This window comes from Hipposideros armiger, unplaced genomic scaffold, assembly GCF_001890085.2.
Source record: "Hipposideros armiger isolate ML-2016 unplaced genomic scaffold, ASM189008v1 scaffold_108, whole genome shotgun sequence".
Classification (NCBI taxonomy): Eukaryota; Metazoa; Chordata; class Mammalia; order Chiroptera; family Hipposideridae; genus Hipposideros; species Hipposideros armiger.
In genome coordinates this window covers 3,553,321-3,574,548 of record NW_017731458.1, presented here as the reverse complement: position 1 = coordinate 3,574,548, position 21,228 = coordinate 3,553,321, and the positions used below count along the sequence as shown (strand labels likewise).

General features: G+C 38.9%; 1 protein-coding gene across 3 annotated transcripts in view; it reads left to right on the top strand.

The window, feature by feature from the left end:
* The window catches only part of FAM222B (family with sequence similarity 222 member B), a 55,936-nt gene that overhangs the window by 3,838 nt on the left and 30,870 nt on the right, over nt 1–21,228 (top strand). The window contains exon 1 of one of the 3 annotated variants that reach the window (XM_019647101.1): nt 16,491–16,726. The exons of the other annotated variants lie outside the window; for them this stretch is intronic. The gene's annotated coding sequence lies outside the window, so the exon portion shown is untranslated. Of the gene's footprint in view, nt 1–16,490; nt 16,727–21,228 lie in introns of those variants that run through there. 3 annotated transcript variants of the gene reach the window in all.

Genomic DNA, 21,228 nt, shown 5'->3' with positions numbered 1-21,228 from the left:
AAGGGCTGCTGACCAGAGTGGGGGATAACTGTGAAGTCACTACTCTTGGTGAGAGATGAATGCTTTCTCAGCAGAGAAGTGTTTAATATTTATTTCTGTCTTTTCGCTGCCTATCAAGGTCTTGATTATGTCCCTTTCAGAGCTTTGTAACTAAGAGTGAAAAGCACTCAAGAGGAAAAATGGTAAATTTTCTTTATTAAAGATGCATATTTTAATACAAGGAGGGTAGGAATAAGTTATCAGATTTATGACTCAGTTAAAAAATTGTGATTTGGTACAATACTGGGTTGTACTGTTTCATGGGAAAATATAGGTAATTTAAGGGGTGACAAAAGACTTAGTTACTAATTTTCTGGTAACTAACCCTGAAGCTAGTAGGGAAAATATGAAAAACTAGAAATAACATAAGCATGAATTTGTGAAGTGTGTTTTCTTTTCACCAGTGAGCCAAAACTAGGCTTGAATCTCAACCTTTTTGGACTCGTCTCACTGAAAAATGTTGGAGTCAATCCTTTTAGCAATCAAATTTAGCAGACATTGTATTAGGCATTGTGCTAGGCACTGGGATGTGAAGGACATATCCTTGTTTTTAAAGAGCTCACTATTTAATTGGAGACTAACATAAATATGAATCAGTACAGTAAGTTGCTATTTTAGAGATCTGCACTAAGAGCTATGGGAGCACTGGTTCTCCATAGTGGGGACAGGAGAAGGTTGGAGGCTTCCTAGAAGAGTCAGTAGGGTTTTGAAGGATGAATACAATTTGGCTGCTTCAACAAGAGGATCAGAGAGGGCAGTGTTTCAAATGCAGAGGACAGCTTGCACAAGGGTACAGAATTACAAGGGTGTGGACCTGTGTGTGGGCCAGTGGTTTAATGTGGCTAGATCATGGGATATGAGGAAAGCCCAATTGTGGATGGCTTTGTTGAAGGGTCTAAATTTTATTTTGTAGGTGCTAGGGAGTCATGGGAGAGTTTTAAGCTAGTTAAGGAACACTTTGTTCAAAAGTAACACCATTGACCAGTAAACAACTATTTAAGGGGGGAAAAACACACTGTTGAGTGTGGCAGTTAGATTTAAAAAGTTGAAATTGGCTTCAGGGAAACTAGTTGGTTGTGAGATAATTACATAGGTAATAGTGGAATTATAGACAGATTGAAGAGCTTTTTAGGAGACTGACTAGAAAGATCTTATTGACTTGATGTTGGGTAGTGTAAGGGAGGAGTTGTCAGAGATGGGTTTGAAATTGCTCATGTGGGCCCATAAGTGGGTGGTGGATGTCATTAATCAAAGTAGGGGATCCGGGAGGAAGAAGCTGTAACATTTGAGGAAAAATGAGTTTGATTTTGGTATATTCGATTTGAGGTATCTGGGAAATCTAGGAGCAGATGTCCAGTAGGTTTCTGGATATTTGCGTCTTGCGTTCAGTAGAAAGGTTTAGAATGGAGATGCAGGTCTAGAAATCTGTAGGGTGTAAGGTAAAGTCATCATCAGACCCTATGAGTCTGAGCTCCGCATGCTTTATGTGGTGTTTGTTTCCATCATCTGGAGGGATTGGCTTTATGGGAATATGACACTAAGTACTTTCTCTGTAGTAGTTCATATAATGCTGATCCTTTTTCTTTTCCATTTTTTAACATGCTATATACGTGGCTTAAATGAACAGTTTTTAGATTGTAAAAACAAAAAAACCTCTCACCTTAATGGAAAGAATGGTATTACTTTTAATTAAATAAGGATACCATTCATGCCTAAAATAGAAGCACATATAGGTTTGTAAAATTTTTAATAAAAGGAAATTAGTGTGCATACCAGCTGTACATTTTCTTTTTGTATTCTCATTGGTTTACCAGATGTAGAAAAACTGCCTTATCTAACATCAGTTCCATTATAAATATGGCAGGGAGGGGAAGGAATCTGTTCCATTAAATGTGTCAGATTAGAAACTAAGTTTTATGAACCAGAACCTCAGAAAATTTGAAGACTGCAGGACAATTCTGAACCAGTGATGCCGGGTTAGTTCAGAGCTGGGATTGGTAACTCAAGCCAACTACGTCCAGTCTTCTGCTAGCCCTTAGCTTTTTCACCAGTTATATAGGAACTGAAAACACTGAAATAAAGATACCTGGTGGTAAGTGAAAGATACACCTACTGTTGTTGCCTTTTTGAAGGACAATTCGGTATAATTTAGGTGCTTTTTTATAGTTCATCATTTTGAAATAGAAGCAGAGATATGTATTATTAAAGGAAGAAATATGCAGAGTATGTAAAGTTGTTGGTAGATTTTAGCTAAGCATTTTTAATATTGACATTAAACAGATGTCTGGCTTTGACTGGAGAATCAAATGCTGGGAATCAAAGCCATCATCAAAGATCTTGAGATCTTGACTTGGTTCAAGGTTTAACTCCCCATACTTTTTCCCCTTTCCTTGGGTATTTAATGTTAAAAGTAATTCTGTAGCTATATTATCTTTTTACCTTTTTATTATGGAAAATTTCAAATATAGTCAAGAGTAGACAGAACAGCATAATCAATAATGAACCGTATCACTCTGCTACAATAATTGTCAACTCATGCCAGTCTTGTACCCCTTAACCACTGTGTACCCCCTGTCCACTAACCCACCCAAATTATTTGAGCAAATTCCAGACATCATAATTCCATGAATAAATAATTCAGTATATATTTCTAAAAGACAAGGACTAAAAGAAAAATCCCCCCAAAATTAATAAGCATTTCTTAATATTGTCAATTACCCAGTTTTCACATTTTCCCAGTTATCGCAATAATTTTCCAACTGTTTATTTAAAATAGTATCCAAACAACGTCCATGCAGTATTATTTTCATGTCTATTTATTTTTTACTCTAGTTTTACCCTCCATCTCATTATTTGTTTATTGAAGCGCTCTCCTTTTTAAAAGCTGCTAGCGCCTACTGTTTTAGAGGACTTCTTTTACAGTATGTCTGCAAAGGAGGACATCCCATTTTCATCTTCCTTTCTTGCTGTCATTCAAAGCAATTGGTCCTTCAGAACAAAGATTTATACATTGCTCATTCTGCTAGGAGCTAAGAAGGAAGGAGCTAGTATAGCTAATTCCTGCCCTACCCGGAGTTTATGTCTTGATGGGAGAAACAAACAAGCTGTCATTTATAGAATATAATGTGTTAAGAATGATGATAGAGGACCTTAGGGTGCAATGGAAACATGCTAACTCTTAACCCATTTTTGTAGGATCGAGAAATAGGTGAGGAGTTAGGGAAGATTATTGGCAGTAGAGCAACCATTGTTTGTAAAGTACAAGAAGCTTACCGTGTTTGTTTTAACTATTTGGAATAAACAGCATGACTTTTAGGAAAACTGCGTTTTCAACTTTATTCTATCAAATAATTTTAATACATATCTTTATGCAAAACATTTTTCTGCCCTTCTGCATTGTTGCAGGAAAGCTCAGAGCAGCTGTGCAAGTTAAAAATCAGAACCTTGAAAAATAAACATAAGATTTCCAAGCCTTACAATACCCCCATCATTTCTCTTAAGGTAAACATAGGGAAGCATTTTCTTTTCTCTCTCTCTCTCTCTCTCTCTCTCTCTCTCTCTCTCTTTTTAGCATTTATTTCTTTTTATTTTATTTATTTATTTTAATTGGGAAATTTGGGGAGGGGAACAGTGTTGAGGAATTGGGAAAGGGGACCACCCAAGTTGTTGTTCTTCAGTCTTCATTGTGGAGGGCTCTAGTCGCCATCTGGCCGCCTGTTGGCAGCTTGTGGCCTCTAGGTTCAAGTTGCCGTGTTCAATCTTAGTTGCGGGTGGGCGTAGCCACCATCCCATGTGGGAGTCGAACTAGCAGCCTTGTTGTTAAGAGGGCATGCTCTATCCACTGAGCCATTCGGGTGGCAGCTCAACTCAAGGGGCCAAGTTCAGTCTTAGTTGCGGGCAGGTATAGCCCACCATCGAACAGGCAGTCTTGCTGTTAGGAACATGTGCTCTCACCAGCTGAGCCATCTTGCCACCTGTTGGCAGCTCAGTGGCAGCTCAACTTGGTTGCAGTGTCACTGGCCCATGTGGGAATCGAACTGGCGGTCCTATTGCTCAGAGCTTGTGCTCTGAAGCTAACTCTTAACCAACCGAGCCACTCGGTTGTCCCTGGAAGCCTTTTCTTAATCTATTGAGGTTTTGCTTCCTGACAATAGCCATCAGTTTGGTTCAAATAAACTCATTAATCTTCTCTTAAAAAAAAAGGGAAACATAGGCAGCTAATTCCTACCTGAAAGCAGACAGATTTTGCGAAGGTTGAAAAAGACTTGGACAAGCTGATTGTATACGGAAAGGCAAAGGGACAAAAATAGCCAAAACGATTTGAAAAAGGACAACAAAGAAAGAAGACTCATATTACCTGATTTCAAGACTTAACTAAAGAGCTACAATAATCAAGACGGTGTGGTACTGGCAAAAGGATAGATACACAGATCAATGGACAGACTAGAGTCCAGAAATAGACCCACACTATTAAGTATGTCTGTTTGATTTTTTTTCTTTTCTTTTTTTATCTATTTTTATTTATTTTATTTATTTTTTATTTTATTATTATTTTTTAGTTGAGCCATCCTGCCACCTGTTGGCAGCTCCGCGGCTGCTCAGCTCAGGCCAGGACTCGAACCGCTGTTGCTCAGAGCTCAAACTCTTGAGCAAGCTCTTAACCAACTGAGCCACTCAGCCGGCCCTTTGTTTGATTTTTGACAGAGGTGCAAAGGCAAGTCAAGAAAGGATAGCTTTCTCAACAACTAGCTGTTGAAATGACTAGATATCTATATGCAAAAAAAAAAAAAAATCTCATACCTCATACTTTATGTAAAAATTAACTATAAATCGATCACAGGCCTAAATGTAAAATGTAAAACTATAAAATATTTAGGATACAACAGAAAATCCTTGTTACCTTGAGTTAGGCAGAGTTTGTAGATACCACCACCAAATCAAGACCCATAAAAGAAATAATTGATAAACTGGGCTTCATCAAAATTTACACTGCAGAAGACACTCAAGTGGATGAAAAGACAAGACACAAGACTGGGAGAAAATATTTCTAAACCGTATATCAGACACAGGACCTGTATCCTGAATATATAAAGAGCTCAAAACTCATTAAGGAGACAGCAAATAATACCATAAAAAAAAAATGGGTGAAAGATTTGAATCACTTCACCAGAGAAGATACATGGATGGCAGACAAGCACATGAACATGAAATGTGCTCAACATCTTAGTCATTAGAGAAATGCAAATTAAAATCATAATGAGATATGCCATTAGAATGGCTAAAAAACAACAAAAAAGAAAACTGACTAGATTATGGACTGGTGAGGGTATGAAACAACTGGAATTTTGGACAACACTGTGGTAGTTTCTTTTAAAATAAAACATACACTTAACATATGATCCAAGTATTTACCCAATTGAAACGACAACAAAAACCTGTGTATGAATATTTATAGCACTTTATTTGTACTCATCCCAAAACTGGAAACAACCTGAATGCCCCTCAACTTTGGAATGGATAAACCAACTTAGATATATTCATACAGTGGAATACTGCTTAGCAGTAAAAAGGCACTATTCATAAATGCAATAACATGAATGAATCTCAGATGCATTATGGTTAAGTGAAAGAAGCCAAACTCAAAAGGCTACTCACTGTATGATTGAATTGATATGACATTCTGGAAAACTCAGAACTACAGGGACAGTGGAGAACAGATCAATGATTGCCTCAGGTTCAGGGTAGGGGGAGAGTTTGACTACAAAGGGGTAGCATGAGGACATTTTTTTGGGGGGGTGGTGGAACTGTTCTGTACTTGATTGTGGTTGTGGTTTCACAACTATGCATTTATTAAAACCATTAGAACTGAAAACCACAAAATTAATTTTACTGTGTAAAAAAAAAAAGATCTCGGGGGTGGAAGAGAGACTTAAGAATTCCAGAAATGTAGTTTCCTAAATATATCTGAATTTTTTATAAACTTGATTTTATTTCTTTTTTGAATGTATTTTAAATAATTTAAAAGATACATAATGAAAGATCTCTAAGTAGAAATTTTAAGTCCTTCAACATTTATTTTATTTTGAAATGCGGTTGTGTTGCTCTGATTCGTAAGATTTCAAGAATACTTTTTTTTTTTATTTTTTAGCTGAGCCATCCTGCTACCTGTTGGCAGCTCAGCGGCTGCTCAGCTTGGGCTGGACTCGAACCGCTGTTGCTCAGAGCTCAAACTCTTGAGCGAGCTCTTAACCAACTGAGCCACTCAGCCGGCCCTCGAGAATACTTTTTCAGTTGTTGTCTACTTTGTTAAGCTTGCTTACTTGCCAAGTGTTATGCTATGTAGCTTTCCTTTCCCCCTCTCTTCTTCCTGTCCTAGGGCACTGCTGTGTCAAGCTAAAGGTATGTTCTCCACTTCAGTGCATGAAAAAATATTCACCAGTGAGATTTATCAAGTTAATAGGGGGATATGTGGATCTCATCCAAAGTCTAGCCAAGCTATCTGTTCTCTCCGGCAATACTTAATGGACTGAAACTTGGACATTCAGAATATTGTGGCAGGAGACGTGCTTAATATTCTTGGAAGCTGTATATTACAGCTTCCAGGTGAGTGTGACTTTTCAGATTTGGGAAGACATGGAGAACATTGGCTGTGACGTTTAGTCAGCTGAACCAGGACCAATACTGATTAACAGTATTTCCCCCTCTGCTTGGCATCCATCCGCTTTCCTCTGCTACTGCTTTCTCATGAGAGGCAATTTGAACTCACTGCTAGTGTTTCTGGATCATGTCTCTCTCTACCCTGCTCTTTTTTTCCACAAGTACTCTGATTTTCCACCAGATCTCAAATTTCTAAGTAAGGACTTTTGTTCAATAAAGTAAGTTCATTCCTCTTAGTAGGGAATTGTTGAGTGTCTGGTTAGGCTCCTGTCTCTCCTAAATATTTGTCTATTGTTGATAAATTGTTATTCCAGTTGATTGCTAATCCTTGATTGTTATTCTCCCCCCACCTTTCTCTCAAAGGCTGTGATGTGGAAATTGTCTTTACTTCTTTCTTCCATACCTATGGAGCTTAGTGTATTCATATTCACATCTGCTTTTCCTTTCTTGCTCTGCTGTTAACACCTCTGTGACCCGTTGCATCAGTGTTTCTCTTTCAATTGAATCTTTAATCTTTTTCTTTACCTCAACTCTGTCTCTACCCAGCCCCCAGTTACTGCTCAGCTTCTCTCCTGTTCATAAAAGTAGGCTTCCCCCCGCTCTCTTCACTCTCTCACAGCCTATTTATTCCGCAAGCATGTAATTTGATTTTGTCCCCACTGCCACTCCACTGAAATTGTTCTGCTCAATGACCTAATTGTCAAACCCAGATGATGCTTTTCAGTGTCTTAGTTTATTTTGCCTCTCTGCTTCTTTAAACTGAGATATTGTCCACTGCTGGTTTTTCTCCTACCTTCTGTTTCTTTTTAGTCTCCTTCATAGTCTCATAGTTTCCTTTTCTTCCATCCAGTCCTAAATGTGGTTACATGTTTTTGTTGAAGTGTTATAATCTTTTAATCTTTTTGTACCATCACTTTAGGTGGACTCCTGTTCTCTAAAATCCTACTTCAACTAGGGTTATGAGCAATACACATACAATGGTGAGTGCATGAGACTATTTTTTAAGAGTCAGGTCCCTGGCCTTGGAAAAGCCTAATGGCTTGACCTTGGCTTTATGATAGATACATCAGTTTTCTCAGCTGTCAAATGAGGATAACAGGACCAGTTTAGCTCAGTGAGTGGTTGTTAGGCATGACTACTAATGAAAATAATTGTAAAACACTTTGGCAAGTTAAAGTGTGATGTGATATAAATGCTAAATGATAGTTCTTTATTGGGATGTTGTGAAAATTAACAACATGTCGTCTGTTAGAGGCCTTAAGTTCCTTTTGAGAAAGGTGATATGTTTTTATAAATTCTGTTAGAAGGAAAAACTAGCTCAGAATTTCAGAAAATATTGCTACCCTAATTTCTGGAATGTAACATTATGGAATCAATGAAATAACTTCTATTAAAGAGAATATTTCCAAAAGATTTATTATAATATAACTTAAGAGGATTTGTATCATTAGAGTTTTTTCCATCTTGGCTTTTTTTGGTTCAAGTGAGTGTGTGAATGCCACCCTATGGCAGTTACAATACTGAAGGTTTAAAGGACTGGTGGGAGTGATTTACAGTAATACCTTGGTTTGCAAGCATAATTCGTTCTGGAAACAAACTACTTATATTGCAAGACATCGCTCGTTTACCATGTTAAAATGTATTAGAAATGTTTGCTCATCTTGTGGAACACTCGCAAACCAAGTTACTTGAAATCCAAAGTTTTACTGTATTTATATTTAAAGCATCACAGCCAATAGAACTACTCACAAAAAAGCATTGAAAAGCATTTTAAGTTACCTTAGGTGACACCGTATAGACACTTTAATGCAGGCTTAGGTGATGGTTGCAGTTAGGCTTTGAAGAGGGACATGGTACCATTTCAGGCAAAACTAGCACTCCTTGTTCCACACCTGAGTCTAAATATAGAATCAATGGCATCATGTACTTAGAAAATGCTTGAAATTTGAATCTGATGAACTAAATTTTTCTCAGCCTCTAAAGTGGCATTAACAACAGGGGAAAATTGGGATGTAGTTCTTTTTAATGTGTAAAGTCAATAAGGGAAAACTGAAATGGTTAAGCAATAGTGTTGACATATGCTCAGAACTTGACTCTGCTGGGATCTTGTGTATTGTTTTTTCAATAGGGACCTATGTATTGTTAATTTTAGAACAAAGTGACATGAAGTTCTTAGCTTTATATAGGCTGGAATTGAATCTTTTTTTCTGGAATTTGAGTTCTCCCATAATCCATTACCTCTTTGTATCAAGGACAAGTAAAAGGCTTAGGTTTCTTTTCTCTTTGATGGGAAGACTATACTTGCTTTTGCAGCACCAGGCATTCTTTGCTTTTCTTTTGCATTTGGTGACTGATACAGGGATCCCTGAATGTGGCCTGCTTCCACAGCAAAGACAGTTGAGTAAGCTTACTTTCTTGGAGGTGCTTTACCTTTCTGGTTGTATTTAGATTTTATTGGTTTGTTGGAAAAGTCATGATGCATTTTTGCAATGAAAACCAGAAAAATAAGTCATGACTTTTCCAACAACCCAATATGTTATTTGCTTTCATCATCTGCTTTGTTCATTGTAGAATCGGATTGGCTTCAACTATTTTATGTTCATAGGTAAAGGTTCATCTTGTATTCTTTTTTTTTTTTTTAAGATTTTATTGGGTAATTGGGGGAGGGGAAAAGCGGTGGGGAATCGGGAAGGGGAACAGACAAATTGCTGTCCTTTTGTTCTTCAGTCTAGTTGTGGAGGACGTCGCTTCACTGGCCCATGTTTTTATTATCATTGTGCTCTTCCCGGGTGGGGCAGATCCGTCGTCGGCCACTGGACAGCCGCTCACGGCGGCTCATGGCCGGCTGCCAGCACTCAAGGTTGCTTTACGGCAGCCCACTGCAGCAGGGGCTGCAGCCTACGTGGTCACTGGTGACTCACGACAGCCCATCTCCAGGTCGAGCTGTTGTTCACCATCTTAGCTGTAGAGGACGCAGCGTCACTGGCCCTCATGTGGGATCTGTACCGGGGCTCTGCTGCTCAGAGCTGGCGTCCTAAGCCAGCTCTTAACCAACATGCCACTCAGCCGGCCCTCATCTTATATTCTTATTTTAGTTTCTTTGGATTTGATTTGCAGTTTTCTTGTATCCATCCTTCTTTTTTTTTTTTTTTAACTGAGCCGTCCTGCCACCTGTTGGCAGCTCAGTGGCTGCTCAGCTCGGGCCGGGACTTGAACCGCTGTTGCTCAGAGCTCAAACTTTTGAGCGAGCTCTTAACCAACTGAGCCACTCAGCCGGCCCTAATATCCATCCTTCTTAATAGTTCCCAGAATACATATTTCACAAAGCTTGTACCTAAATATTTTTAGAAACGAATTGCTTATGATAGACACCCTTATTTCTCCTCCCCCCCCAGCTTTATTGAGGTATAATGGACAAAATTGTAAGATGTTTAAAGTGTGCAATGTGATGGTGTTAGGCAACCTTATCTATTTGTTTTCATTCTGAGTCGCCAGGGTTTCTCTGCAAGCTTGCAGTTGGCAATGTTATCAAGTCAAAATGCCTTTAGGACTCTATGGAGAAAGCACTTTCACCACATCCTAACAATGTGGAATATATGTAATATTTGACTTTTTATGTATTTCTTCTGTGACTACTAGTTTATACCCTTTGAAAATTTTCTGCTTTGTTTATTTGTCTTTTTCTTCCTGACTTGTGAAAGTTATTTGTATTTTGTGACCATCAACTCTTTTTCATAAATGTTGCAAATATTCTTGAAGGCTATGACTAAGAAGAGAGAAAGTAGGCTATTGCATTAAAAGCTTATCCTACATGATATTTGGTTAAAATGTTTGCCTTGGTTATTTGAGCAATGGTAAGCTTCTTTTGTCTCTTTCCTTCCAGAGATGCATAGAAAAAGCTCCTTCTGTCTGAAGTAAAGTGTTAGCTCTGTGTTGGTTATAATTTGCTTTTTCTGGCTGGCAAAGCTGCCTTTTTGTTTTCTGTCTTCTGACAGATTATAGGATTGTGGGGAAACAGCGTCCAGGGCTTTTTCAGGAACTGTGCCATTTTATCTACAGGAGAAGCCATTGGCTTTGGCACTAGAAGAGAATTGGCTCTGCATTTAAAGATGCCAAATCATACTTGATTCACAAGTTTGCTGTCTCATTTTGTGTATGTGTGTGAAACTTTTTCAGGATGTTGGCTTTTAGTTTTTCTACCATGTGCTACCCCATCAATATGAGATATTAACAAATTATCCCTTCTCTCCAACTTCCTACCCCCAACACACACAATCCAAACACCCCAAACCATAGCAAATGATGTAACAGTAATTTGAGGATTAGGGAAAAATATACCACACAAATATTTCCATTGCCCTTATGGTGACTTTGAGCTTTAATTCTGGTTTATCAGTTAAAATCTTAGTCTTTCCTATGTAAACTTGAATTATTGAGGTGTGGAAATGATTTGCCAACCAACATGTCTGTAGAGGCTTTTCAAAGGCGACAGTGAAAGCTAATTGTCAGGGTTCTCTATTTACTAACTTGGGACGCTTAATTTGTATAAGCATATAGGAAATTTCTACTTTTTCATTTTCTCTTGACATGCCCTTTTCAGGGGAGTGTAGCATAATGTATCCTGATTTCTAATGAGAATTTTTATTATCATGTAAGCAGTCTTAACTCCAGTTCTATCTGTTATCTTCATGCTTTTTAAACCGTGTACAATTGATTTTGAAACCTAGCCAACTAGATATTTTAGCAAATCTTCCATACCCAGTAAGGTCTCCTGCCTTTAATTTCTAAAGATAACAGTTTAAAGATAACTTCAAGGTATAGCTTATTTTCATTTAGATTAAAGCAGGGACGATTGTTAATAGGAAAATAAGCCAGTTTGGATAAGCTGGTTTGTCTAGTGTGAATTATTATATGGATACATGTTTTTTTCTCCCTGTGCCAGAAATGCTTCCCCTCCTGTCCTGCCCTAGACCCACAGTCTTGCAAAAGTTCGGGTTTGGTTCTCATGTGCAGTTTAGTCTCCTCTCACTAGACTAAGTTGCTTATTCATCTTTTTGTCCCTCGGGTCTAATAGAGTTTTTGGTATATAGGAATGCAATAAAAATGTGGTGATGTGAGTGAATAAATTGAACCCCCAAAGATAAGGTGAATGGATTTTATACTTCCCTCTAGTGTCTGAAAGAGAAAGTGTAGCCAGCTTAGAAAAAACCCCCAAAACCCCAAACTATTAAAGGATATCTTGCAATGTAGCCTTTTTTTTCTTTCTTTTTTTATTTTAACACTTGTATTTTCAGACCTGCTGTTCTCTTTAAGTCTAGTGAATCATAAGGTTTCTTATCAAAGTCTGTGTTCTGTCTCATGACCGAATTCTGTAAACTGTCACAGAGCAGGTCTTTATGGGGAAAAATACCTTTTTAATAATGTTCAGCTTCTGTTAAAGCTGATCATTGTTACTGTTTTGTCTTTGTTATGTGGTTCTACTGAAAACTATATTTATTTTGATTGGATTAAATTATCAAAGGCACCTTTTTTTGGCTTATTATAAATGTCATTAGGGAAATTTGCAAAATAGAGTACTCAAGAAATATTGAAGTGTAAACAGTGATCAGACTAGGTAGATAATTACCTAAACTAGTTTCAGTCTAGCCCATTGATCTTTTCCTTCTATTTATGAGAGATGTGTTTATCTTTTTTTTTTTTTTTTAAAGATTTTTATTGGGTAATTGGGGGGATGGGAACAGTGCTGGGGAATTAGGGGAAGGGGAACAGACAAACTGTCGTCGTTTTGTTCTTCAATCTAGTTGTGGAGGACGCTGCTTCACTGGCCCAAGTTGGCACCATCATTGCGCTCTTCTCTGGTGAGGCAGATCAGTCGCGGGCTTCTGGACGGCCGCTCACTGCGGCTGCTGGCCGCTCACGCTGGCTGCTGGCTACATACAGTAGCCCATGGCAACCCACTGCCACAGGGACTGCAGCCTATGCCGTCGCCAGCAACTCATGGCAGCCCAGCTCCAGGTTGAGCTGTTGTTCAGCATCTTAGCTGTAGAGGGCAGTGTCACTGGCCCTCATATGTGGGATCCGAACCGGGGCCCTCTGGCATCCCAAGCGAGTTCTTAACCATCGCGCCACTCGGCCGGCCCGTGTTTATCTTTTAATAATTAAAAAAGTAAGGCATGTTCAACATAGAAAGTTTAAAAACTATAAAACTGTAACTCCACATTTCAGCTAATCTATTAAAATGAGAAAATAATACATTTTTTAAAAAAGATCAAATAAAACACATTTAAAAATTGCCTCCTTCACTCCTCCCTACCTCCCCTCCTATCTTCCACTTGGTGGTAAATAAGCACTGTTGACAAATTGGTGTATACACTTCCAGATATTGTCTTGGATCTATAAACATATATATTTATATGTGCTTAAAAAATGGGTGTTGTTATTTTATAGTACAATCTGAAACTTGATATTTCTAAACTTTTTTTAAAGAAATTTTATTGGTGGGGAACAGTATGTTTTTCCAGGACCCATCAGCTCCAAGTCAAGTAGTTGTTTCAATCTAGTTGTGGAGGGATATTTTTAAACTTTCTATTGAGATAAAACATTCATACAGAAAAGTATACATAAGTAGACAGACAGTTCAATGAATTTTCACTAATTGAACATACTTATATAAATAGTTCCCAGATCAAGAAACGTTACCAGCCCTCTTGAAGCCTCTCCTATCAATTTGTCCATGATACTGTTGAAGCACAGAGTAGATACTCAGTAGTGGCAGGATGAGAACTATTTGTTCTATATTGAAAATGAATTAAAGTTATTAATGATTTCAGTTTTGGTGGCTGTTACAAGAACTTGGGTCATTTAAGTGATTTGGACCATTCTTTTACTACAGAGTTTATTGGTCTAAATATTTATTGAGGACTTTACTATGTATGCCTTACTGTGCAAAATTGTGAAGGGAGAGATATAAACGCAAATATACTAGCTCTGAGTTACAGTCTAACTTAGGAAGACAAATCACATATTGAACAACAGAACAATTAAGTACTAAATTGTGTGTGGTAGTGATTCAAAAAGGATCTTTGCTAACAGCATCAAAGAAGGTTCCATAAGGGAGGTAGAATTGGAGCTGGATCTTGAACAAGGAGTAGGATTTAAATTTAATGGTTGTAACAGCACAAGTCATGGCAAGAAAGTAGAAATGGAGGAACATGATACACGGACAGTGATCAAGCACATCTATCTGGTATAGGGAAAACATGCTGAGGAAAGGTAGGGAGTTAAGTTTGATAACATAGGCTAGCGCCAGGTTATGGAACATATAACAGCCACAGAGTGGAAACTTGGCTGGCTGACATAGGCACCAGTGAGCCACAATATAGCTTAGTGGATAGGAGTATTAGATTTGGAGCCAGAGGACTTAAGTTCTAATTATGACTTTTCCATTTACCAGCTATGTGACCTAGAGTAGATCCTTCAACTGCTTTGGACCTCAAGTTTCTTCATCTGTAAAAATGGAGGAAATCTCTATTTTATAGGTTTATTTTGATAATATTATATATACATATATACATTTCTTGACACAGGGCCTTGCACCTAGTAAATGTGCAATGAATTAAACTGTTTCTGTAGTTCTGAAGAAGAGTAAAGGAATGAAAGTAGTGGTATGTGGAATAAGGAAGACTAGAAGTTATAGCTACCCCCACAGACAGATGGTAAGGGTCTCTGTTAGGGTACTGGCAATATAGAAAGAGTACATTTGAGGGGTATGAAAATAATTCATTTGGACTTGAATTCTTTACGAGGAAATGTTTTGGATGTCCCTGTGATCTTTTATTAAGCAATTGTAATTCCTCTGTGGTTTCTTGGACTGTATAGATACTTTTGTCAAGATGAATTTGATTTTTTAATTTCAGTTAACGTATTTGAAACCCCCTTAAGAGTTCCTCGTTTATGTTTTAAAAGAGGATGTTAGAAGTTTTGGCTGAATTACCCAGTTTTCAACAACATTTGTGAAAATAATGGCAAGACATAGGTATATTTGTTTGTGCTTGATGTCTTGGCAAATTAATTGGTGCATTGAGTGTGACCTTGAAAGGATTTAAATTTTAGTTTCTATTTAATCCTTAAAGGAAAAAAGTCGCCTTTATCAAGAAGGCTAGAGTCTGAAGGAAAGTACTGACTCACAAGTTTCCCTTTGACATCAAGAATACCTTTTAGGTCAGCTCTTTTAAACAGTAGTTTCTTGAGTATTGTTTAGTTATTTTAATGTGGAAAATGCCACAAGATTGCTAAAATGATGTGGAGGAGAGTTGTAACTGCTTTTGTGCTCTTGAGAATTTTTGTTTTAGTTCAGGAGTAGATTGGGAGGGTGGGACTCACCTGCTAGCTAATCTGGCAGGCTTTTGTGGGCAGAATTGAAAATAAAAAAATTTTCACATTTGGTTCTTTTCATATGGAACCTAATAAAAGTTAGCCTATGAGACACTGATGAAGCTTCTCTGTAAATGCTGCTTCAGCCAGTGTCTTTTAATTTGGGCTAGGGAAAAAAAAAGCTGGTTTTAAAATGGGTATGTTTTTCAGCTCCTTTGCCATCTTCCAAGAAGACTGAGGTTATGTATATGAAATGCTTTGAGCTCCACATAAGAAAGGGCTACTTAAATTAAAAGTATTTTGTAGTTAAAAAAATTATAGTCGTATTTGGGGAACTAAGCAGGATTGTCGTGTGCGATGTAGATGTGTAACAGTTGCTAGAAGTTTGTGGACAAAAATGTCAATATAGGTAATAGCTTGCCTTCCCCATCCCCATTTTATTTTTAAGTGAGCCCCTGTACTGCTCCATCACTACGCCTAAGAAAATATCCTACAATCCTTAGTATATTTGATCCTAGCAGTGTTATGCCCTTAACGTTGACATTAGTGATTGAAGTGTTGATGCGGAGGCTTGGCAGTTGCTTTGAGGTTTTTCTAATATTAGGTGATGGCTTTAACAAGACTTAGATGCTTGCTTCCTGATTTTAGTGAAACCTGTTAAGGGAGTGGTTAGCTTGGGTTTAATTGGAAGTAGATGTCTTGTGGCTGAGCCGGGTTGGAGCCAACTGTGTGTGTGTGTGTGTGTGTGTGTGTGTGTGTGTGTGTGTGTGTGTTTCTTTTTTGCAGATAATTTGATGTATTCCCTTTTCTCCCACTTTTCCAATATGCACCCCCCCCACCCCAATCCCTTAATTTCTGCATCTTGGGAAGCAGTTTCAAACAGGATGGGTTGATGTGTGCAGCTAATCTAATATGCAAACCTAAATCTCTGCACGGTTGAGGGTGTGCAGTTGATTGATTATTCTGAGAAAAGAAGGGCGAGGCATAGAGGCCCGGGGAGCATCTTTTTACTGTCGGGTATCTCCCGGTGGCTATTACTGTGGAAGTCTGAGGCACTCTGGGAGGTACTGCCTGGATGGGGGTCATTCTTAATACCCAGGCAGAGTGGGCGGGGGAGTGGGAGAAGGGGCGCGGCACCACCTGATCCAGCTGCGGGATACTAGGCTCCCAGCTTTGGGGTGGGGGCCAAGAGAGATAGGGGCAGCTCTAACAAAGAGGAGCCGCGCCGGGGCCGGGGCCGGGGCCGCGGGAAGCTGGCCTATCCCGGGCGGCTGACCTCCCAGTGGGCCTCCCCAGTTGGCTGCTTGGCGAGTCGTTCTGTTGGCTCTCTGGCGCGCCATTGGCTGTGTGGATGAGAGTGGGGCTCGCGGAGGGCCGGGATGGAGTTAGGGGGCGGGGCTCGCTTCCGGCGGCGAAGGGGAGCGAGCGGCTGTCGGCTGGGGGAGGGGGTGTCGGCGCACCGCGGAGTGCTGCGCTCAGAGAGCTTGGCACCCGGAGCAGGCGCCTCCCCCTCCCCCTGCCAAGACCGCTAGAAGCCCCTTCTCATCCATCCTCTCAGGGCGGGGCGAGGAGAGTTGAACTGCCCCAGGCGGGCGGGGCGGAGCCCGGAGCCTCACCGAGCTGCGGAGCGATCCTCGCCTCCCTTCCAGGGCTCAAGGTGTGTGTGTGTGTGTGCTTTTTCTAACGCAACCCTGACTTCAGCTGACTTAACCTTGAGGGGAAATGGAATGGGAAGGAAGAGCTCCACATCCCATCAATTTACTTTGATTTTCTAATTCTACCCTTAATTCTTCTTTCCCTCCCTTCATCTCAGCCCTGCAGCAGGGTAAGGAGATTCAGAACTCATCTCTTTTTACTGATGTGTCGATGTCGGTCGCGTAGTAAAATGAACAGAGGAGAAAAGAGAAGCCCTTTCTTGTAAGGCATCTGATGCAGTAAACCGCAAAAAAAAAAAAAAAGAAAAGAAAAAAAGAAAGAAAGAAAAAAGAAAAAAAAACCTTAGGAGTTGGTTTTTGGAACTGTGCTGCATCCTTGTCCATTAAGGCTGTCTTCACCATTTTCCTACTTGGGATTGCCTTAATCAGCAAAAACAATCTGAAAAGGAAGGAGGTGCTAGTGGAAAGGGGGAGAACCCCTGTCAAATGATGGTTTAAGGAAATCTTGATAATTGTTAGAGATTAACTCTGCTGAAGTCTCTTCCAGAGTACATTTTCACCGGCTTTGTGTGGTACTCAGCTCTGTTGGAGAAACCTAGCCAGAGGAAGCAAACTTACCTTGTTACTGAAACTTAAAAGTCTTATCTGTTTCTCCACCGGTGTATTTCTTATATCCATAGGCTTTCAGAGGAATTAGTTTCAGTTGTCAAAAACCAAAACCGGGGGAGGGAGGGAGAGAGACAAAAACCAAAAACCAAAACCAAACTTAAAAAAAAAAAAATCCAGATGAATTTTGCTTAATTCCTTTATTTTTAACCCCCCCCCCCACTTTATGAATTTGAGTGGCTGTAGCATTACAATTTAAATTATATTTTTCTCTTCTGAATTAATTTGCTTCTACAACTTACAGGTCTCTTCTTTCTGAAGGACACAGCTCATCTTCAGCCCAGATCTGGACCCACTTTATAGGTTTTTAATTGAGAGGAAAGTTATCAGTTGATAGAAAACTCAAAGTTTATGATGTTGTGTGTGTGTGTCCCACATATCTGTGTTGAGTGGCAATGTTCATGGTGAACTTGATTTAACTGGGTGTTTTCACCAAAGGTGTTCGGACCAGATTGATCATAATGTTGATTAGCTAGAATGCCAGAAGGGATAAATACCAATTTTTTGGCAGCACTTTGGAAAAAATTTTTTGAAAATGTAGTTGGCTTTATTATGCAATTCATGAAATGGGGCAGTATCCTATTTAGCAACTAGAAGGACGTTCCTGGGTGTAAATATTAATTGAGATGATTGAGAGATCATTCTTGAAATCCAGGTTCAGTTTCCAGAGATTATTCTAACTGAAGTTCAGTGTTGAAGACAGAATTTATATGCTGAAACTATTTTACAGTTTTAGCTAAATTAGTGTTTTTTCTTTGCATCGATTTATAGGACCTTCAACCAATACGGAGCAGTTTGGGGTGAAAGCAAGTATAAAGAATAGGAATGATGGGATAGGAAACCATCTCAGTTGAGGAAACTTATTAGGGATCAGAAAACTTACAATATATATGTATTTTTTTTAAATTCTCAATTAGACTTAGTATACAATTGTGCAGAAAAGTAGATTCACAGTAAGCCTTTGTTGGATTTTGGGGTTTTAGTTTATTACCCATTTATTCCTTAAAGACTCCATGAATAATGTTTAAATTGAAAGGCAAAGAGGACTGACCCCCCAGATGTTGTTTTACCTAACTTGTTACTGAGAATGAACTGTTAAAAATCACTGATTGAAGCTTTGACAGCTAGTGTACAAAATGAAGTGCGGTTTGATGGCTAAGTGATAGCAAGCTGAGGAAGTGACAAAAAACCATTTGGCCATATTAAAGCATATACCACTTCATCTTGCTTCTACCCGAAAACAAGTTGCCTTCCTATTTGATATTCTTAGGTAGTTTTTTCTTTGTCTACCCATGGGTGAGCAGTTAATACAGCTTTATAAAGTTATTACACTTTGCTCACTTAATTTTTTTTCATATTCCTCTTTTCTTGACTGATTTTTGTAATCAGTATTTTGCATGGTGCAGTGATTTCCCCACAGGATTTTCCCCAGGAGACAAAAGGCTCTGTAGAAAACTAATCATAGGTGTGTCTACCCTGATCTCCAAATATCATTTAAGGGGGATGGAAATCCTTAGATTTGGTCCCTTGCAAGGAAATTATGTGAAGGCTGTGACTTCCCATGTCTCTTAAGTTGAGGGGAGATGGTGCTGCTGAGGTTAAAGTAGCTGATTTTATTTTATTTAGCAATCTGTTTTTATCCTGCTTCTTTTTGTGAGCCACAGCTTAGAATGTGTTAAGAAAAGGGCCCTATGTTCTCCCTAAGGGGACTCAAGCCCAAATCCCCCGTTTACATCAAAGGTATAAAACGATCCCCTTGAGAAGGTGAAGGAAAAGATTGGGCCCTTGGTATTGTTTGATTCTCATAATAATCAACTTGAATGTTGTAAGGTTTGGTATTGGGAAAAGCTTGCTCAAGTGAGAAATGTAAGAGGCAAAAAGACCTGGCAATGCTGCGATATGAGAGACTTATGTAATGAGACAACGAATGCATTTATAGAGAGATGTGGCTGGTGGTAGTTTTTAGCTATTAAGCTTTGTCATTTAGGTGTCTGAGACATTATTTTGTGTGTTTAAGCATAGCCTCTTCTTCCAGGGGTTGACTCTTGACAGCTGATGAATCTTTTGAGGAAGTTGTTTGCTGTGAGTCTGAATCCAGAGGGTAGAGGACTTGACTTGGTGGAGTCTGTTGACTGTTTACAACTCAGATAAGGATGTGGAATTGGTTGCTGGTGAATCAGTGAACTCTTCCTAATGATTGCTTGCTAGGCAAAGTGCATCTCAATCAGCTTAATCCTCAATAGTTTACAGGTCTGCTCTTCATGAGGGCCAGAGCTGCCTTTCTAATGATAGAATCCTGTTAGATGTGCATATATGTTGCTTAGTGGCTCAAAAAAAAAAAGGGGTGGGGGGAGACTAGAACATCTTAGGGAGATCACTTCATCCATCTACTTACCTTTTAGTAACATGGGTCAGCATTGTCATTAAGGTCTCTCCTGGGCCAGGTGGTGGTGGAGGAGAGAATTGTTCTGCAATATTAAGATACCACTGTTTGATTATCTTCAGCTTGTAACTAGTAAGGCAGTGAACTAAAACATTCATTTTGGAAACAGGCCAGTGATAACACTGCCCTTGGGCCTGGATGAATGGAAAAATAGGACAGAGTAAACAATTGAGGGCATAAATAATGAATCGTTCAACTGAGCCCTGGGAGAGTGAAGGAGATTATCCTCAGAGCTGTCCAATCTGGCATTGAAAGGGGAAGAGTCCACTGAATTAATCACCCTGACTGTGTTTGATACTGCACTTACTATGGGATTGTTAGAGTCATTCAAAACAGAGTTGCCCTTTAGATATAAACTTTTAACCCATCTTTTTGTTTGTTTGGTTTGGTTTTTTAAAATCCAGGCCTTTGTTCCCTCCCCCAACTTTGTTCTGTATGTTAGCATTCTGTTAATACTGGGGCAATCCTTCTATTTGGCCAGATTTTAGAATTTTGCTTACTTAGAAATTTTAATTATCTGTAAATATATATGGTAATACAATAGAAGAAAAAAAGAGAAAGTCTAAGCCTGATTTAAAGGAAATCTTTGGTACCTTAAATACATATTTAAATACATATTATACTTTGAAATTAAATGTAGGGTTGTAGGGTATAATTATATAACAACTCACAAAATGTGAGGATGAGTTTCTTCAGCCCAAGAATCATTTCCAGTGTTAACATAAATATTTTTACTTTTGGATTAGTTTTCATCCAGTGATTAAATAAACAGTCTCTTAGTGCTCTCAGCTCTTCTGAGGTAGGGAAAACCAATGCCCTGAGAATGTCTAAATAACAATGATTTGGTGGTAAAGCCAGAGCCAGAGCCAGAGTCTCAGAATTCTCCCCTTCTCTGGATTTCTAATATGTTTAATTCTTTTCTCCAAGAACTCCTTTCAGGACCCCTGTTTGAAATGATTTGAGAATTTGCTGTCTCTACCCCGAGAAGCTGTTTTTATTTCTCTAGTGGTGAAAGGAATCCAAAGACGAAGATGCCAGTATCAGTCAAGAGGAGGAGGAAGGTTCAGAATGAGGTATTGGAGGAATAAAAGATAGAGGTGTAAAGGAAAGGCTAAACTGAAGTTCTATTATTTGGTGCCGATGGATCCCAGGGAGGGAGCACTGGGTTGTTTAGATCAAGTTCAGTCAAGGACTGAGTTTGTTATATTTCAGTCTAGCTTAAAAAGGTAGAGGGCATCTTTAGCAACATATAGACAGGACTCTAGTTAAAGGGTTCATTCTTTTTTTTTTTTTTTTTTTTTTTTTTTGGGGAATTGGGGGAAGGGGAACAGACAAGTCGCTGTCATTTTTGTTCTTCAGTCTAGTTGTGGAGGACGTCGCTTCACTGGCCCAAGT